Genomic DNA, 20655 nt, shown 5'->3' with positions numbered 1-20655 from the left:
TGAAAATCTGGACTGGAGGAAATAGATTGTCTCTGCAGGCTGTGGTCTTTCTGGCTTTCAAGGGCAAAACTGCATGCTGGTTGACATATAAGAGCATGCAGACATACTGGTTCTGTTTATATGACAGAGGGTGAAGTGAAGATACGAAAATTATCCAGTTAATTTGATCAATTTAAACCTTAAAACTGGGGTCTTGAATGATTTAATTTGGCTATCTACAGTGATGAAATGAACTGGAACAGTCTCCATTTTGCTCTTTTAAGTAGATCAATCAATCAATCAGTTGTATCTGTTGAGCATTTACTATGTGCAGCACTGTAGTAAGCACTTGGGAGAGTACAACAGAACAGAATTAGTGGACATGTTTTCTGCCCAAAATGAGCTTATAGTATAGAGGGAGAAATAGATATTAATATGAATAAGTAATTATAATATATAATTTAAAGATACATACATACAGTCTAAAATGTGAAATCAGAGAACTGCAGTGGAATTTTCCAGTATTCTCTTCCATTTGCCTTCTATAGACCTATGACTCAAACTTTACACTCAGTAGCAACCCTGCTTTGGTGGTGTTTGGGCTTGGGAGGCACAGCAATAGGTTAGAGATAAGTACAACTAGTCCTGGATTCTAGACTACCCAGCAGCCCTGATGTTCCCATATTACCCTGACTGACAAGCAGAAATCCAGGATTTCCCAGCTTCTTGAGCCCCGTTCTTCCATCTTGCTGTCTCTCTGAATGGTCTCAGGGCCCTCAGAGCCTACAAAGGCTGGGAGCAAGATACAGTGAGGCTTGGTGACGGGGGTGAGGGGGTGCGGTAGGCCACCTCCTCCCCCATACATCAGCTGTCAATCACTCAGATTTCCAGACCAATCAGGAGTCCCACATAAGGAAGCACACATCATGGACCTGCTGCCTTGTCTTCATAAGCTTAACCTAGCATTTACCAGGTGAACCAAGCTGAATCACAACAAAAATTACAAGGTTCCAATTCCCCTTTTGTTGTTGAAAATGAGTCTGGGACCACAATGGCCATTAAACATGGACAGCATTCCCTCAGATTTTTATTTTTATTTTTTTAGACTGCTGCAGTGTTTGGTAAAGACACAATAATTAGGGAAGCAAAGGATGACACTGTAAATGGGAATGGGAGCAGCCTAGTCAAGGCACGCTGACAGACTGCCCTGAGAGAGGGGGTTTTACTCCTGTGATCCATATCCTTGCTCTCCCTCTGAAGTAAACACCTGAAAAGGGGAAGTTCTTTCAATTTCCTATTTCAACAGAAGTCTAACTTCTCAAATAAATGATTCCCTGGAAAAATGACTTTACTGGCACCTAGCACTGGTTTTCATGGCAAACTGTGGCAGCCATCTTATTTTGACTCTGTGTCACAGCTACTCAGACACAGTTTGTTCACTGGATTTTATTCATGTGGACAGCAAACTTGTTTGCCAACTCTGTTGTTTCATACTTTTCCAAGCACTTAGTACAGTGCTCTGTAGTACTGAGATAAATACCACTGATGATGGTAATGATGTTTTTCTGAGGGTAGGCTGTATTACTACGGATAGATTCACCACCAGTTGTTTTTTTTCATACCTATGCCTGGGAACTGAATATTTACTTATCTATCTTATTTTGAGCCAGAATGACTTTTGACAAGTGAATATAATCTCTCTCAAGAAATCATTGACAAAATAGCTCTAACTCAGGAGCATGTTGGAGGCCAAAGACACCTTTCTATTACTTTGGCCAAAACAAACAATTTTATACTTTCAAAATTTTGATTAGCAAGTTCCATGTGAGCTACACTGTCTAGCCAGATGCTCCCAGCAGACTTTGTCGAGGTCACTAAATACTGCCTCGATGTTCTTCCTCCATGTTCTGCCTCATTGACCTACTTGACAAGCAGCACCTCAAGCTTTATCTCCTTGCTATCCCTGTCCCTTAACCATCTGTCAGTCTAATGATCTCAGATTGCTTTCCAGACCCAGGCAGGCTGGCAGTTGGCTGGAGAGAGAAAGAGAGAGGGCAGATCCACCAGGACCATCCCAAACACCAGCTATCGATTGTACCCATTCATGGGCCAACTGGAAGATAAGAACAGGGACCCAGCTATACCCCAGAGAGATGCCCTCATGAACATCAACCCAGTCTAGCCCACTGGGTCCACTTAGTATGAAAACCCTAGTTTCTGATCCCCATTTCAGTATTTCATTGGATTTAAAAATAAACTTGAAAGATTCAGTCTTTAAGCAGCCATCGGGATCCACTCACTCAAGAATTCTTTTTTCAGTTTGTAGAGCATTTTGTCAGTTGTTGATGGTACAAGTTTTGGATCCTGCAGCTTGGAGATTACTGTTGTTGGCAATGCTGCAGAATCCTCTGGAAATGAAAGGTCTTCCACTTCTCCTTAGTGAAGAAGCACCTTGGCTAAGGAAGCAGCATGACTTAATGGAAAAAGCAAAGCCTTGAGGGTAAGCACAGCCTTGAGGGTCGGAGGTCGTGGGTTCTAATCCTGGCTCTGCCATTTGTCAGCTGTGTGACTTTGGGCAAGTCATTTAACTTCTCCGTGCCTCAGTTACCTCATCTGTAAAATGGGGATTAAGACTGTGAGCCCCACATGGGACACCCTGATGACCTCTTATCTACCCCAGAGCTTAGAACAGTGTTTGGCACATAGTAAGTGCTTAACAAATGCCATCATTATTATTATTATTATTATTGTATCTATCCCAGCACTTAGAACAGTGCTTGGCACTAGTAAGCGCTTAACAAATACCATCATTATTAAATGTTCTGTGCTTCAGTTCTATTTTAGAGTGAGAAAGTGATCCAGAATAGGCCCAGAAATCATCCAGCAGATTCATGGGTACTGCTGACCAAGATTGACCTCAGATTGAACATGTGAACACTATTCTCATGTCTTTGTTCTAAACCTATTTTTTCTCAATGGGTTCTAATGAACAAATCTCTGTAGAGTTACTTAGGATGGATTTTTGACCCTAAATGCTGCATATGGATAGTGATTTCCCTGGTTTATCTACTTAGTACTGAGGAGAAGCACAGACAGTTTGGCTTTGAGGTAAAGTACTGATATGGCAGTAAAGTCTGTCTGAGCTATTAGAGAGGCACCCAAAAAGGGCAACAGAGAACAGTGACTCTTTAATAGCTCAGTGGGTTGTATCTTGGAAGTTTCTGAGTGGGCAGGTTTCATTCTGATTTTTCCTGCCTGCCATCAGTAATTGTATGTGCCTGAATGAGGGAGAGCTCATTCAACCACAAGGGGTAACAGAAGCTCCTAGGGTGTCAATTGGGGCTGAACCCTGGATCATGCCGACTGACCCCGCTCATCCTTCTAGGGAACCTGATCTCTTCAAATGCCCCATAGGTACAGCTGTCAATTGGCCTGAGTTTTCCCTTTAAGGCCTATTAGGCAATTACTGGAAAATAAAACACAGTTTTCTTTCTGAAGGGGTGATGCTGGGCAAAACATTTTGCCCACTCTCTGTGATGCCAAGGGTTCTATGGTCGAAATGTCTCCTAGCATTTGATTGAAAAAAGAGTCAGCACCACACCATTTGTCCTAAATAGGCACATAATTTTCCCTGATGTCATTGAGCATACCATTTAATGAACACTTACCAAATGAAGGTGAAAAGGATGGGGCGAATATCTGGAGAGCAGTCAGTAAAGCAGAATCAGGGCACTGTATTTAAAATCCAATACTTGGACAATCTAGAAGGAAATGCCTAAATGCATGCAATGAAAAAGCAGATTAATATTCAATGTGGAGCTGGTGAGGTCTAGTAGTTAAAAGAGGAAATTGGGAATGCTTCAATTTTTTTTGAATTTTTAAATGGGAATGATGATGAATAAGGTACTTGGCAAACTTCCCTTAAAGATGGTAGCCATTTTCAGAGGCACATTTAAAAAATATCTATAATTCAAGCTACAGCCATATCTGAGCACACACATAGAGAATGTATGTGTATGTGAATGACTGTGTTCAAGCTTGAAAATGTTGCTTTTGAAAGTGAGGTCTTATCCATGTATTCAGTGGCTCCTGAGGTAATAGTAGTAATAACATTTATTAAGCTCTTATTATGTGCAGAGCACAGTATTAAGCTCTGGGTAAGAATGCACAGGTGGGAATCAGGACAAGCCCCTGGATTTCAAGGTGCTCACAATCTAAGAATAGAAGTGGGGGATAGAGGACTCAAGACAGATACTAGGAATGATGAAACAATAAAACACTAAAATATCATAAAATAGAAGGACAAATAGATAGAAACAGAAATCAGATAGAAATGTGGCTATAGGAGCAGAAGTTCATGCTCCTCATGATTTAGAGTCCAAGGCACACCTATGGACACAGTGACTGCTTCAGCGACCACCAACTTTCCAGGGTTTTGTGGCGGCCTCGTGCTGCAGATGCTTTCCTATTTCTTTCTGGAGTGGTGAACATATCTGTCTGAATAGACAGATGTGAACCAAACTTCGATTATCTTCTGATATGCACCAAACTTCAATTTTCTTCCTGGAATGGCTGGATGGAGTCCCATTGCTGTTGTCTTCCATGTTCAAGCAGAACAAATGGCCTTCAGTCCTTGAGGAGGATATGGAGGTCTCAATGTCCACATTGGGAACAGAGGGTGGCATATGAAGCTAGATGCTATTTGCCTCAACACTTTTATTTAACTCCCACCTCCAGGACTCCAGAGGAAGAAAAGCTATGTTGCCTAATGGCTAGACCATGGGCCTGGGAAGTAGAAGGATCTAGATTCTTCTCCCAGCTCTCCCACTTTTCTGCTGTGTGACCTTAGGCAAGTCACTTCACTTCTCTGTGCCTCAGTTACCTCATCTGTAAAATGGGGATTAAGATTGTGAGTCCAATGTGGAACATGGACTGTGTCCAAATTGATTATCTTGTATCTACTCCAGTGCTTGGTACAGTGCCTGGCAAGTAGTAAACACTTAACACATACTATAAAAAAGTAGGGGGTGAGAGAAGAGATTTTTAGGTTTTATCCTAGGAGCAAGTACACATTGCTATGGCCACTGGTGATAGGGTTTAGAGAAGGGCAGAGGCATAGCTTAGGGCCATTAGTCCCCACCCTTCAAAAGATATAATAATAATTGTGGCATTTGCTAAGCACTTATTGTGTACCAATCACTGTGCTAAATGCTGGGGTTGGTATAATACAATCCAATCAGGTGGTTCTGGCACACAGTGCAGCTGGCCCCGCTGTGGGCCATAGGGCACTTGTCCAAATGCCCACTGGAGTAGGCAGGAACAAGGCAGAAAAACAAAGTGGCAAAGCTCATTTTTGCCACCCTCAGTTAATCCTGAGACTGTAAGAGTCAGTCGTCTAGGAAGAGAGAGTGCTATTTAATTCTTCAGGGCAGAAATGAACCGACTTGTGGGGGAATAATTTTCTTCTTCTGAAAGGCTATGGCTCTGTACTTTCCAACTACCTAACCTAGTTCCTGGTGATACTGATTTATGGGAGAAAGTTCAAGAAGCAGAGGAAGTGCTAGATAAGTTGGTAAAAGAGGTCACTTGATCAAAGAATATCATATAAAACACTGGTGGACTGGAGATCATCAGAAAGCTCAAACAGGGGATAAATGCCTTAGGAATCTCTTCCTAGGATCACAAAGTAAAGGGCTTGGTGGGCCCAAGATTCCTTTCCTCTTCAAATGCCATTGCATGGGTCTGTGGATGAAAATTATTTTATCTTTCTCTGCTTATTTCCTTCTCCCTTTCCCTATGGGAAGAAAAGGAAAAAAAAAGCCCTCTCTCCAAGTTCCTTAAGTAGTTGAAATGTTTCAGTTACATGTTACTCTTCCACAGTTGTTAATATTTGACTTTTTTGAAGTGACTGAGATGGTTGTACAATGAAATGGAACAATAAAATACATTCTAGGTATTGCATATAGGACACATGTCTTCTAACTCTGTTGTATTGAACTCTTTCTAGTGCATAATACAGCGCTCCGCAAATGCCACCGATTGATAGATACAGACTGAGTGCACTTTTCCTCGCCTGAAAAAAACTAGAATTCAGTTTCAACTAATTATGAATTCACAATATGTGCTAATGTGTATGGTATTTAAAAATGAATAATTCCAAGATAATTGCCGAGATATTAAGGTTTAAACATGGGGTGCTCTTCCTATGCAATAATTAGTTTTCTTAAGGATTTTCACATCCTCGTTATTCACTTTGTTTTTCTTGTTATTACTATTAATAAGCCTGTGACAACATTGCAGGGTTGTGGGGGAGGGGAGGGCAGGTCAATCCATTGAGTCAATTCTGGACTTTAAACAGGAAGCCTGATTAGGGTTTTGATTGATAGATTAGAGTGGCCGTGAAGGAGCTTTTCTGGTGCGTCAGGTACTGTATATACTGGGATTCTTTCATCTTGGGACATAGGGATTATTACATGTACCTGTGTACCTGAGTGTAAAAAGAGTTTATGGGAGTTGCCCATATAGAATGCCAGTCTTCACTTTGAATATATTTGTATGTACTTTTAAAAGAACCTTTGTTTCAGGAATACAGGCATCTACACACAAGTCCATGAATAGTTTACATTTAGTAGAAGTCCATGCTTTTAGGGTTACAAGCATGGGCAAGTGTCACTCAGTTTTGAGACATTCAGTGACCTCTCTTCCCTCTCTTTATTCTCACTCCTCTCCCACTGTAACCCAGCCCACACAATGTGCTCCTCTTATATCAACCTACTCACCTTTGCCTTCTGGCTCACCCCTTTCCTCCTGTCTGGAACTCCCTCCCCTTTCACATTTGGCAGACCACTGCTTTCCCCATCTTCAAAGCCCTACTAAAATCACTTCTCCTCCAGGAAGCCTTCCCTGGCTAATCTCCTATTGTTCCACCCTATTTCCCCCCTTACTGGGTTACCTATGAATTTGAGTCCTCTCCCTGTAAGCACTTGGGTACTTATCCCACATCCTCCCACCACAGGACTTACGTGGATTTCTTTAAATCTGATTGCTTCCCCTTCTTGTAATTTACTTTAGTGCCTGTTTTCCCATTAGACTGTAGGCCCCTCAAGGGCATGGATCATGTCTACCAAAACTGTTATCCTCTCTCAAATGAGAGTATAATGTACAGTGCTCGTCGAAGAGTGAGTGGTCAGTAAATACCACTTATTGAAGAATTGATATTTCAGTTTGAGCTTCTCAACCTTTCTCCTTTTCCTAGAAAGGGACCTGAAATTTCCAGAAGAGTTTTTTCAAGTGGGATGCCTTCAAAGAGATCATGACGGCACTAATGAAGGGAGACATCACTTCCCACCCCTCAATATATGCGCCATATTAGGAAGCATCTCAGTAACTCTTTTTAAATCCAAGAAAAGAATTTGTTAATGCCAAAAGACCCCCAGGGTCTTTTATTCTTTCACAGAACTCCAGTTGCATGGGACTGCGGCAAACTCCCATCTGAGCCTATCTTGACCCCAGCTCTGACTCTAATCCCCTCTCTGCAGAAGGCTTCCACTTTTCTACATTCCAACATGTTTATTTCACAGCATACAAAGGTGTGGTTAAACCTCTTCTTTTTCTAGCTTTCCAAGTGGTTTTCCAGAAGTTTCATTTGCTGTCCTTCTTAAGATGAGAATGCTGGAGAATTCTCAGCCATCCGTGTCCCCTTGCTGTTAGAACATCCTGTTCTTAATGCTCCCTGATAGATAGAAAAGGTGTCTGTCTCCCTGGCTCCCAGGAAGCACTTCTAGATCAGCTTATTGCCCATTGGTTGTGAAAAATCCTGGGGTATACAGAAAGGGGCAGTCAATTCCCCTTGGGTCCTCTTGGCATTAACAAGGTCTTTTCTTGCATTTGAAAGAGTTATTGAGATGCTTTCTAATATGGTGAACGCATCGAAGGGTGGGGAATGATGCCTCTCTTCATTAGTGCTGTGATGATCTCAGTTGAAGTGATTTGTTAAGCTCTTTGTGACCCTTGTGGCCTGGCCCAAACTCAACATGTGATATTGGCAAGCTTAAGAGAGGAGAGGGAACAATGACGCTCGGGTTAATGTGGAGATCATGCCTCATGCTTTTCCACTGCATTTCAACCCAGGATCTCACCTCACTCAGCAAACCTGAAAAAGTCTAAACACATCCAACAGGCAGGTGGTCATTATCCTCATTTCATGGGTTGGAAACTGCAGTCCAGTTATTGGCAATTTGCAAATGAACTGCTTTTGCCCAAGTTCAAACCGAAAGTTTGTGGAAGAGGTAGGACTAGGATACAGTGGCCCTGACTCCCTTCTTTAGACTCCACCCACTCCTTAGACAATATTGACTTTCCAAGTTATGATATGGAGGTGGTCTAGTTGGGAGCAAACGGTTGTCTTGTAGAGGTGGTTTCAATCGGAACTGCCCTTCAGGGTGAGCTCAGGTCCTGCATCATCAGCATCCTTACCTAGAATTGCTTCATTTCCCCGTTTTGGGCGACCTGTCTTTGACTCCACTCGCAGCCCCCGTAGGCTTGCCCAGTGGAAAACTACAGTGCCTGACGGCCAATCGTGGACTCCGCCTGCCCCAGCTGGTGAGTCTGTGCCCAGGGTTTATGCTGAAGCAGAGGGAGTTCACACCAAAACTGAAAGCACAGGTTTTTCTTTGGTTTGTAAGAAAACACACTGCCATGGATGCAGAGTCAAACCAGCTCAGGCTGTTTGGGCAGATGCCTTTCTTTGCTTTTTCTGTTTATTTTTTAACAAATCAATTCTTAACTGTGTTGTTATCGGAGCAGGGCAACAGGTGCAAAAAAATAACTCTGCTGCCAACTCAAACGAAAAGGTAGGGCTAATACCCTCTGGGAGGTATTCAGGAGATAACAGAAACCCATGCCAGCAACTGAATTAACAGCTCTGTTTACGGTGGGTTTTACCTTAACAACCTGCTCCTAACCCTCTGACACATAAAACACTCCATTGTACTGGGGAAGACTGTCCAACCAACTGTTTTATCCTGCCCTGAGCACATTTCTTCTTTGTCTTGAGCTCTCCTGGGGAAAGTTATGGAGGCTGCAATACTGATGCCCTTGTAGAGAGGTCTTTGCAAGAGCAGAGATATACAGCTGATAAAAGGGATAGGCTTTTTCTGGGTTTTTCCTGTGACCCTTTAAAAATTGGCTGTTTCCAGATTCCAGGACATACAGCTTGTCTGGTCTTGATGACGCATGCATGCTTTCTAAGTAGATTGAGGCCTAAAATACACACTGACCAGAATGATTTGGTTAGTTCAGGGGAAAAGCCTGAAATAGCTGAACGTTTTTAACCGAAGCATAAGCCCAAATGATCTAGAAACCTTGATCTGTAGACTCATGCTATTTCTTCCCTCAGGGTGAGGAAAAGGTTGTGTCATTTTGCTTTCTATTAGCATTTCAAATCATTCATTGGTTGTTCATTTTAGAAACTTCAGTAGTTTGATTTGGTAAATAAGATTTGCAAAGGGTTTTCTTGCTGAAAAAGATATCTTTGTTCTTTGACAAACATTTTTGATGACAATTTGTCTCTTGGAAATCCCAGAATCAGTTTCCAAAACCTTCTTTCTCAGGGACTGTAAACTGTAATTGAGTCCCGGCTGGATCAGGTGATTCTATGAAGGGGAGCCAGTGTATGACAGGATCCAGGATGCCCCATCAGCACTAGACCAAGTGAACCTTGTGGTAGGACACCCGCCAGAGTCTGTATCCTGGGGGCTAAATTAGTTATCTGCCTTCAGAATTGCACACTGATAATTAGCCAAGTGTGACCAAGTTTACCAAGTCCCAGGGAACTACAGTAGTGGTGTGAGCTATTCCATTCTGTGATTCCAAGTTGGAATAACAGCCTTGCCAGAGATGTGGTATTTTCCATGTCTGATATCCCAGTCAAATTATTAATGTCTGACATTTCTGGGACTCTTCTCTGCCTTTTATCAGCCCTCGTTCAAAGGCAGTTTTCCTTAAAGTTGATCTCTACTTGACTATGTCTATGTGGTGAATGTGCTCTGAGGAGAGGCGTTTTTCATTAAAATCAATGAATGGTATTGAGTGCTTACTATGTGCAGAGCACTGTACTAAGCACTTGGGAAAGTAAAATACAATAGAATTTGGAGACACTATCCTTGCCCATAACGAGTTTGCAGCCTGGAGATGAGCTTCCAGTCTAAGTCCATGTCCCACCTGGGTCTCAGTCTTAATTCCCATTTTATAGATGAAGTAACTGAGGCACAGAGAAGTTAAGTACCTTGCCCAAGTTTACACAGCAGACAAGTGACAGAGCTGGGACTAGAACCCAGGTCCTTCTGACTCCCAGGTCTTGGTTCTGTCCACTAGACCACGCTGATTCTCCAAAAAAATGTTGTGTTTCTAACCAGGGCAGGCTAATTTCAGTGCCAGGCTGCAGACTCCTCCCCTCCCCATCGCCCCTACTCTCTCCCTCTGCTCTACCCCCTTCCTCTCCCCTCAGCACTTGTACAAATTTATTACTCTATTTTATTAATGATGTGTATATATCTATAATTCTATTTATCTATTTTGATGGTATTGATGCCTGTCTACTTGCTTTGTTTTGTTGTAAGCGCTCAATAAATATGATTGAATTGAATGAATGAAAGCCAGGTAGCAAACCGAGCATTAGAGAAGTTTGAAGGTCTAGCCTGGCCTTAGAGTCTGTCTGTCCCAGGGCATTCCTGTCTGGCTCATTCATTCAATAGTATTTATTGAGCGCTTACTATGTACAGAGCACTGTACTAAGCGCTTGGAATGTACAATTTGGCAACAGTTAGAGTCAATCTCTGCCCAATAACGGGCTCACAGTCTGGTTGACCATAATGGTGCAGATTTTCCACTCCCCCATGCCAGGTTGGGAACTCAGAGTAGTTCCCAGAATCTAGACAGACTGGTAGGGGGCTGGGGAGTAGGAAGAGGGAAAGCACAAGGCTGCTGGGATCTCTGGGAAGGAGCCGCCAATTGGTTAGCCCATTCCTGGAAACAATCTTGAGAGAAAGTTATTTGCTTCCTCAAGCTCAGTTAAATTTTTTCCAGTCTCAGTGGAAAAGACAGTGTGACAGAGAGTGCTAGTTGGAAAGCTGCTTTTTGTTATATTGAAAATAAGGCTGCCAGCATTCTCCTCTTGAAGAAAAGAGCGGGTCTTCTCTCATAGCTTCATTCACTGGAGACCAGGGCTTGGTGTTGTGTGGTAAGGGAAGAAGCTCTGAAAAGGGTTAGCCTTTCTAAGAGCAGGAAAGAAAACTACAGGATTTCTAATTGTCACTGTTGACGTTCTCTATTGTCTCCCACTCCTCAACACAGATCCCTGCAATTGCAGCTCCCTAGAGGGAACAGGGGGAAACTGAATTGTCCCAGAAATGGGATTTGCCTCCATCACTCAGTCATCATATTTTTTGAGTTCTTACTGTGTGCAGAACACTGTACGAAATACAGACACATTCCCCACCGCTACCCTGGCCGGAATCTTCCTCAGCACCATAGATCACACCGTCATACCCCAAAGACCTATGTGCCCTGTGGGGCGCAACCATTTCTTTCAATGCCAGCACTGGTTATCACCATTTTTAGCATGGAAGAGAAATGACTGTTTGGTCTTGTAAAGTGAGAAAGGGAAAACAAAGGAAGAGTTGACATCAGGAACTTTGTGAAGCCAGTATGTGAATCCTAAATCTGAGTCTCATTCAATCTGGAGTTGGTTGGTGAGCTGTCAAAAGGACACACACAGTCTATTAATAATAATAATGTTGGTATTTGTTAAGCGCTTAGTATGTGCAGAGCACTGTTCTAAGCGCTGGGGTAGACACAGGGGAATCAGGTTGTCCCACGTGGGGCTCACAGTCTTAATCCCCATTTTACAGATGAGGTAAGTGAGGCACAAAGAAGTTAAGTGACTTGCCCGCAGTCACACAGCTGACAAGTGGCAGAGTGGGGATTTGAACCCATGACCTCTGACTCCAAAGCCCATGCTCTTTCCACTGAGCCACGCTGTGTGTATTATCTGAATCCTGGCAAAACTGTGCAGGAAGAACTGCAGGACTGCTGATTCTCTTCCCTGTTCTTGGTGACAAGTTGGGTGTACCATGAAGAAAAATGAGAATTGGTTGCCCTTCTCCAACTATATCTTTTCCTCTTCCAGTTATATCTCACATCTTAAAATTTGGATGTTAGTACTACCAGATGTACTTAGAAGAAGTAGTAATAGCATTAATTGAGTGCTCATAGTGCTGTGCACTATACTAAGTGCTTAGAAAGTACAGAATAGTTTGATAACACATTATCTGCCCACAGAGAGCTTACACTCTAATATGGATGACAAACATCGTGGCTCAGTGGAAAGAGCCCAGGCTTGGGAGTCAGAGGTCATGGGTTCTAATCCCGGATCTGCCTCTTGTCAGCTGTGTGACCTTGGGCAAGTCACTTAACTTCTCTGTGCCTCAGTTGCCTCATCTGTAAAATGGGAATGAAGACTGTGAACCCTATATGAGACAACTTGATGACACTGTATCTACCCCAACACTTAGAACAGTGTCTGGCACATAGTAAGCACTAAACAAATATCATCATTATTATTACCCCAGTGCTTAGAACAGTGCTTGGCACATAGTAAGCGCTTAACAAATACCAACATTATTACACTTAAAAAAATTTACAACTAGGGAAGCCAAAACACACACACATACATATTATACATTGTACCTGCTTTACATATTCCTACATATCTATATATGAGTGCTAAGAAAGGTATAAATAAATTCACAAGTGCTAGAGGTGGATGAAAGGATGATATGGTTCAGGATGCTGGGAAATTAATTGGGAAAGCTTGTTGGAGGAGGTGGTATTAGAGAGGGTTTGAGAATAGGGCGAGGTGTAATCTGTCTGATGTTACTAGTAAGGGAGTTCTGAGGAATCAGCATGAACGAGGGGATAAAAGCAGGGCAGGGAGAGTCAAGAGTGAAGTAAAGCTAGAAGGTTGGATTGAGAGGAGCAAAGAGAGTTGAGTAGGGGAATAGCAGAAGAGAACAGATAGGTAAGGAGGAGCCAGATGGTAGAGTCTTGAAGCAGAGTGTGAGAAGTTTTTATTCTAGGCAAAGAGACACAGGAATCCAGTGGAGAGTTTTAAGGAGGGGAGAGATGTAGGTCGAGCCTTGCTTCAGTAAGACAATTTATTCAACTGCATATAGTATAGATTGTGGTGGGAAGAGGTTGAAAGACCAGTAAGGAGAATAAAAGAACTGTAGTCCTACCTTGTAACCCAAATCTTGTCTCATATCCTTGGCAATTCTTAACTTGCAGTCTCAAGATGAAGTTGTGAGGGCCCAGAGGTGAGGGTTGCCTTCTGGTCAACTTCTGCATCTGTTTTATTTTGGTGTTCATTTTTGTTCAACTCTTTGCCTGTCAATAGCACCTTTGGTAATAAAGATCACAGAAGTGTATGTGTGTGTATTCAAATGGCTCACAAATGGCAGAGCACATTCACAGATGGATCCAGATTCAATGTATATCAATAAGCATAAACAACCACAAAATACTTGAAATATAAGGAATAATGCCCTGAATAATGCACTTATATATGAGGTGTTTTTGAAACATATTATTGAAGTATGAAATTACATGTGACATAATCCTCGAAGGATCAAATAAATTCCCAAGCTTTGATTCATGATCCAATTCATTTGTAAAAACATGGATTATATATTATAAGCAATTATAGGCAATATGTTAGTTATTTCTTATTTGGGATGAATAGGTTCCGGATTAACTCTTTAAAAATGTAGTCTGATTAAGTCAGGACCAGTCAGAAAGACTCTGCAGGTTCTTCAAAGTTCTTCAGTGTCTCTAAGTCAATTCTATGAAGTGTATGAATTCATCCCCAAGTCCCTCAATCTTTTTTTTGAGTGTGTCTGACCTGAGGTCATGACCCGGCCTTCAAGCTTGAGGAATGACTAGACCTGATTAGCTGCTTTGGCCCACGGGGGAATTTCCAATTTAGCATTCAGCTCAACTCAGCTCTGCCTGTCTCACTGCAAAATAACCAACATTTGCTGTATTGGGCTAGCATAAAGTTGGGACAATGGGGCAGGGAAGGATAGTTAGGAGCAGGGCACTCTGGTTCTTTACCTAAAGGCTGTGAGATGGTAAACAGGAAAATCAAGGATCAGAGTTCTAATCCCAGCTCTGCCCTTGCCTCATTCTGCAACCTTGGGTGAATTACCTAATCTTCCCAGCCCCCCTTCAGTTTCTCCATCCATCAGATGGGAATAACATTCCAGCCCATGTTCCCTGAGTGGTTGGGAGGGGCCAGCACATTGATTAGGAATAGTAATATATCGTGTAGGGACTAAAAGCTCTACAGAAATAAGAATAATAAATCAGGGATTTTTATTCACATTATGTGCCCACTCCAGGATGATGAGGAAATAATAATATTAATAATTATGGCACTTGTTAAGCACTTACTATATGCCAAGCAGTGTTCTAAGCGCTGGGCTAGATACAAATTAATCAGGTTGGACACAGTCCCTGCCCCACATGGGGTTTACATACTTAATCATCATTTTACAGATGAGGTAACTGGGGCTCCGAGAAGTGACGTGCCCAAGGCCCCACAGCAGACATGTGGTGGAGTTGGGATTAAAACTCAGGTCCTTCTGACTTCCAGGCCCATGCTCTATCCACTAAGCCACGCTGCTTCTCAGCACCACAGACAGGGGGAATATGACTTACACATTGGCAAGCACAAACTGGGGCTGGAGTACACTGATCAGAACTGTCCCCCGTTCTCAATGGGTAGGACCCCAAACCCCCCGGGACTAAGGATTCCCAGAGTCCTTTGTCCACTCTGCCAGTTGAGGCAAAGCTCGATTCAGCTGGAAGGCACTCTCTACAGGTTTCTCTACAGGTTTTATAGGAGGTTCCTGCTCAGCCATTTCCGCCATGTCCACCTTATTACTAGAGATTACTTCTTTTCAGGCAGGGAGAACAAAGTAGAATGGCTTCCTGCAGTCCCTCCCTGTGGGGAGTCACACCCTTCCATGATGACCTCAGCCCTGCTGAGCCTGGTGGCTCTTCCCAGTCCATTCACGGATCTGGGGACCACCACCTGTTCTGTCTCGGGGTTTGGTTTTGTGGTTGTTCCTCCATTTTGATTGGATTCCCAACACCGACATAGACCCCATGTGGGACATGTGTCATGTGTCTGCCCTCTAGGAACTTCCATCCTGGATGGCTCTTGCCCCTCCACCCCCTTCCGTCCTGTTTATATTTACAACCGAATCCCTTTGCAGGCGGTGGTCAGGGTGGGGTGGTGCCAGCATCAGGAAAGAAGTCCTCCTGTCAAACCTGCCACCCAGCGTAACCGGCCCAAAGTGGGGGATCAAAGGGGTAGGAAGCCGTGGATTAGTTGAGAGGGTAGACAATGGGAACGATAATGGCCGGGGCAGGGGGGGATTGGTTTCAGGCTACTGGGCAAGCCCATCACCCAGTATGACACATCACCAAGTCATTTGAACAGGAAGTTTGATAAATGAGGGCCAAAGCTCAGTTGTGAGGATACACCATAAATAGCAGCTTCCTGAAAGACAGCAGCCAAGCCCAGCCTAAAACAGGACCTGCTATAGGGTATGATCACATGATTCTGGGGTTGCTGCTCTTGGTTGAACACCACTTGGTGGTTTGCTGAAAACTTGTAACCACACTGAGAGCTATTAGCCCTCTCCTTCCCCCCCCGCAACCAAACCATTCAAGGAGGTGTCTGCTGGCTGGATGCCTTTTTCCCTGTAGACAGCTTCATTTCCACTCAGAGTGGCAAAGTAGCAGAGGGAAGGTCAGGGAAAGAGGGCAGCTCTGTCTTTCACTGTCACTCTTTTTGCTTAGTTAATTATTTAGCAAGTCCAGAGCACTTCATATTTGTGAAGCATCAGCAGTTCCTCTTTCCAAGCCTAAAAGATGGGCAAATGGATGACTTTTTCCTGATGACAAAGTTAAGCTTCAGAAAGATTGAGTGGGTATTCAGAGGTGCTGGGGAAGGTAGTGGAAAGTCTACTGATCAACATCAATTGTGTAGTGAATAGTTCTTGTCCTTCAAATTCAGGGAGGCCTACTTCTACCTCCAGACATAGCAACATCTCATGTGATCTATTATTATTATATGTGTTAAGCATTTACTATGTGCCTAGAACTGTACTAAGTACTGGGGTAGATACAAGATAATCAAATTGAACCCAGTCCCTGTCCCACACAGAGCTCACAGTCTAAGTGGGAGGGAGAATTTAATTCCCAGTTTACAGATGAGAAAACTGAGGCACATAGACTTTAAGTAATTTACCCAAGTTCACACAACAGACAAATGGAGTAGCCGGGATTAGAATACTCGGCCTCTGATTCCCAGGCCCATGCTCTTTCTACTAGGCCAAGCTGCTTCCTAGATGATAAACTCCTTGAGGACAGGGATTGGGTTTTCTAATTCTACTGTATGTTCCCAAGCCCTCAAGTGGGCACTACATAAAACTGATGATGATAGTGTCTCAAAGATTCTGATACTCTCTAGAAATTGAAAAATCCTTAGCAGTAAATGAGAATCAAGAGTAGAGAACTTTACTGAATATGGAAACAGTCCCGAATTGGCCCCTCTGAGAATCTCCAGGTGTTTTTCTTTCTAGTAGGCTCCCTCAAGTGCTCAGTAAAGTGCTCTGCTCTCAGCATGTGCTTAGTACATAGGATTAATTCATTGATCTGAGTATTGCAAACCAAGAAGCATTTACATTTAAAATATCCAGGCCACGGTGAATTTTGGGGGTGGTTGGAATTATATAGATAATTTTATTTTAAAAGTGTTGAAGATCTTCTGCTCTCTTTCTCTGTCCAAAAACTCTTTGCACCATCTCATTTACAGTGTTCAGAGGTTTGCTTCTCCAGGGCCTGGAAAGATTACTGGTCTCAGAGAAGCAGCATGTCGAAGTGGGTAAAGCACAGGCCTGGGACTCAGAAGGTTATGGGTTCTAATTCCAGCTCCACCAGCTGTCTGCTGTGTGACCTTGGACAAGTCATTTCATTTCTCTGTGCTTCATTTACCTAATCTACAAAATGGGGATCAAGACCGTGAGCCCCACATGGGACATGGACTGTGTCCAACCTGATTTGCTTTTTCCACCCCAGTGCTTAGTACAGTGCCGAGCACATATTAAGCACTTAACAAATACCAAAATTTAATACAAAAAAAAATAGACTAGAATCGAGAACTGAGACAACCTGTTAACTGAGAGAGTTCCTTCCCTTATATCCTGAATGAGAGGGTGGGGAACTGTGGATGGTGATTTCTCTGGGACAACCCCAGATTTGCCAAAGGACATGCATTTTGGTAACTTTGCTTTCTGCTTAGAGCACTGAATCATGTGTTTTTCATAAAGCAAGGAGGTAGTATGGCCTAGTGAAAAGAGAACAGGACTAGGAGACAGAAGAAAGACCTGTGTTCTAGTTCTAATCCCACTTCTGCCACTTGCCTCAGGTAAGGGTGGTCCTGGGTGAGTCAAGTTAACTTCTCTCTACCTCACTTTCTTCAGTGGTAATAAAATACCTTGCTCTCCTTCCCCCTTAGAGTGGGGACCTTATATGGGACAAGAACTTTGTTCAATCAGATTATCTATCACAGGACTTGGCACATAGATCATACTGGATAAACCCCATCATGAGTGTTATAATAATAATAATTGTATTTATTAAGCTCTTACTATGTGCCAAGCACTGTTCTCAGTTCTGGGGTAGATACAAGGTAATCAGGTTGTACACAGTCCCCTGTCCCACATGGGCTCACAGTCTTGATCCCCATTTTACAGATGAGGTAACAGAGGCATAGAGAATTAAGTGACTTGCCCAGGGTTACTCAGCAGACATGGCAGAGTTGGGATTGGAACTCACACCCTTTGACTCTCGGGCCTGTGCACTTTCCATTAGGCTTTGCTGCTTCTCGAAAGGGTCAGAATCTGGAGGAAACACCTGTAGTAGGAGCAGAAGGGCCTGACCTGTAGCCCTTGAGGTGGGGAAGAGAGAGGACTGAGAAATGAAAGGAACATTTAAAAGGCTTGAGCACTATTTTTAACTGAAATAACTTGTTAAATAAAAGCAGGTGGTTTAAAGAGGGATATTAAAATAAACTATGTATTTTACAATTAAAACGATCATTTAATAAGCCCCATAAAACAATCAATATACCCCTATGTGTACCGTACGTTAGCACTCTGGAGGTGTAGGTATATTGGCTGATGAATACTCTCCAACCTCTGGCTTGCATAACCTCATTTGGGCTAAAATGAACTCTGAATCACAAAGAGTTAAGCCACATAAAACATTTTATAAGTAGTAACCATTTTTATGTGCCCTTTAAATTACAGCCTCCTCACTTGGACAGCTTTCCCCAAGAAAGGGGGCCTAACTGGGCAGACACACCTCAGGAAAATGTTCAGCTGAAGAATTTGCCAGTTTCAGTGAGATTGGCAGGTGGGCTCATGTATAGCAGGAATAAGAAAAGCACCATGGCCTAGTGGGAAGAACATGGGCCTGGGAGTCAGAGGACCAGGGCTCCAATCCTGGCTCTTTCACTGGCCTCCTGTGTGACCTTGAGGCAGTCAAAGCCTCAATTTCCTCATTTGTAAAATGAGGATATAACACCTGTTCCCCATTGGACTTAGACTGTGGGATCGGGACTGTGTCTGACCTGATTATCTTGTATTTAACCCAGCGTTTAGTACAGTGATTTACATATAGTAAGCATTTAACAAGTACCATTAACACTATCATCAATAGCATGTGTCCTGCATGTGTCATGGATACAGTTTTTGTTGTATTGTACTCTCCCAAGCATTTAGTGCCATGGTCTGTACACAGTAAGCAATAAATATGATTGAATGAATGAATGAATTTGTACTTCCATAGTTTCCTAGCGAGAACTAAAATTTCTGTAAAAGTTCCAGAATGAAGGGCCCCCACTCAGGAGCCCTTCCTAGGAAGAGTTGTCACTGAAGGTGACCCATTTCAACTCTTTCAGAGGCTATTTCCACTGTTTCCCGGGGCTGCGAGCTAAGAGCAAGACCCTGTGAAGAGACCCAGCCTGACTGAGGCTGCCAAAGGCTGGGAAATGCAAATGAAAGCCCTACTTTGTCCACACTGCCCTAGCCAAAACGAGGTCACCGGTCAGCTCTGCCCGCCCCTTAATTCCTTGGGAAATGGCTCTTTTCAATGACGGCAGAGCTTAAAGTTGAGAGGAAGAATTTTGAGGAAAAAACCCAATCTGCCCTTCTCTGGTTTGGTAACTGTCCTATTGAACTCCTTGGAAAAGGGTCTGGGTGATGATCTTCAAACCTTAAAATGTTAAACAGTAACTTTCCTACTATGGTTGTTTGTTGAGCAAACAATTAAAGTTGGCAAATGTGGTGGTTGGGTGGTGGCATGGGTGAGGGGGAAGGGCAGATGGAGTGCTGGGAGAAGACTAATCCATGGAGCGGTGAGCCCTCTGGATTGGGGAAGCTTTCAAATGCACAGAGACGTTTGTCCGATTCTCTCTGGTACGGGACAAACCCTTCATGGCCCGTATTCAGCACACTTGAAAGAGGGAGGGAAGCAGCTTCAGGTAGCCTGACGTGAAAGATTCCAGCCACATAGAATTTGTGGTTTGTAAAGAAAAATGGGGAGCAGTTTGTTTTCGTCGCCGAGTGACAGGTGATCTGGGGAATGCAGTCTCCCCGACCTTTTCATTCCCACCTCTGCCTTGGTAGAGCTCGGTGAATGATTTTCATTTTTGTTTTTCCCCAGCTTCTCTCCTAAAGCCCATTGTTGGGTGACAGTTGCATAAACCATCGCTGGAGCGCCAGCACCCCTCCCTTTCTGCAGTTGAATTCTCCCTCTCTGGGTGGTTCCAGGGAGCAGGAGACTCTGGCTGAAGGCACCAATCCACCAGACCACAAACGCAGTAGGGCATGGAGATGGAGGGTGGAGGATAGACTTTGGGGAGAGGGAGGGGGGAAGGATATGGCCTCTTTCTGCTCTGGGCAGGAGGGTCGTTGCAACTTGGATAGGGGACACTCTATGTTTGAAGGGCAGAATGCAAGTCTTGGGAGCTCTGCCCATTCCGGGAAGAGCACTTTATTTTTTTTTTTAGAAAAAGTCCCTTCAGTTGGGGTCAAAGTTGTTAGGCTGGAGCCACAGCAGAGAGTTATGGCCTCTTTTTATTTACCAAAAGAGCCACACAATAAGATACATCTTCCTGATTCTCCTGTGACCCCCGCTGTAGAGTCCAAACTTTCATTCGAATGTGAAGAGAGGGTGCCCTCAGCTCAGCATCTGGGCCCACTGAGTCTTGTTTTTGCTGCCACTTCAATGCCAGTTGCTGTTTCTACTCTGAAAACCCTCGTGCTCCATCATGGTTAGTAAATGGTAATTGATAGGACTTACCAGCTAAGGCCAGAGCCAAAGCAATGAAATGGCTGTCCTTTGGCTGATGCCCTTCCTTGGGGCTGGTTTTCTGCCGGGTCCAGGACCTGGAAACATTTTGGAATTGGGAGTGGCAGAGAAGCTGCCACGCTCATCTTCATATTGGCTGCCACCCCTGACTACCTGGTACCTGTTTTTTTGGAA

At 43.5% G+C, this 20655-nt stretch overlaps 1 protein-coding gene across 3 annotated transcripts in view; it reads left to right on the top strand.

Annotated features, from left to right (window-relative positions):
• The window catches only part of EHF (ETS homologous factor), a 99748-nt gene that overhangs the window by 57729 nt on the left and 21364 nt on the right, over nucleotides 1–20655 (top strand). The window lies entirely within an intron of this gene.

Source organism: Ornithorhynchus anatinus, chromosome 3 (genome assembly GCF_004115215.2).
Source record: "Ornithorhynchus anatinus isolate Pmale09 chromosome 3, mOrnAna1.pri.v4, whole genome shotgun sequence".
Lineage (NCBI taxonomy): Eukaryota > Metazoa > Chordata > Mammalia > Monotremata > Ornithorhynchidae > Ornithorhynchus > Ornithorhynchus anatinus.
Note: the sequence above shows the minus strand (reverse complement) of the source record. Positions and strands in the feature narration are given on the sequence as shown.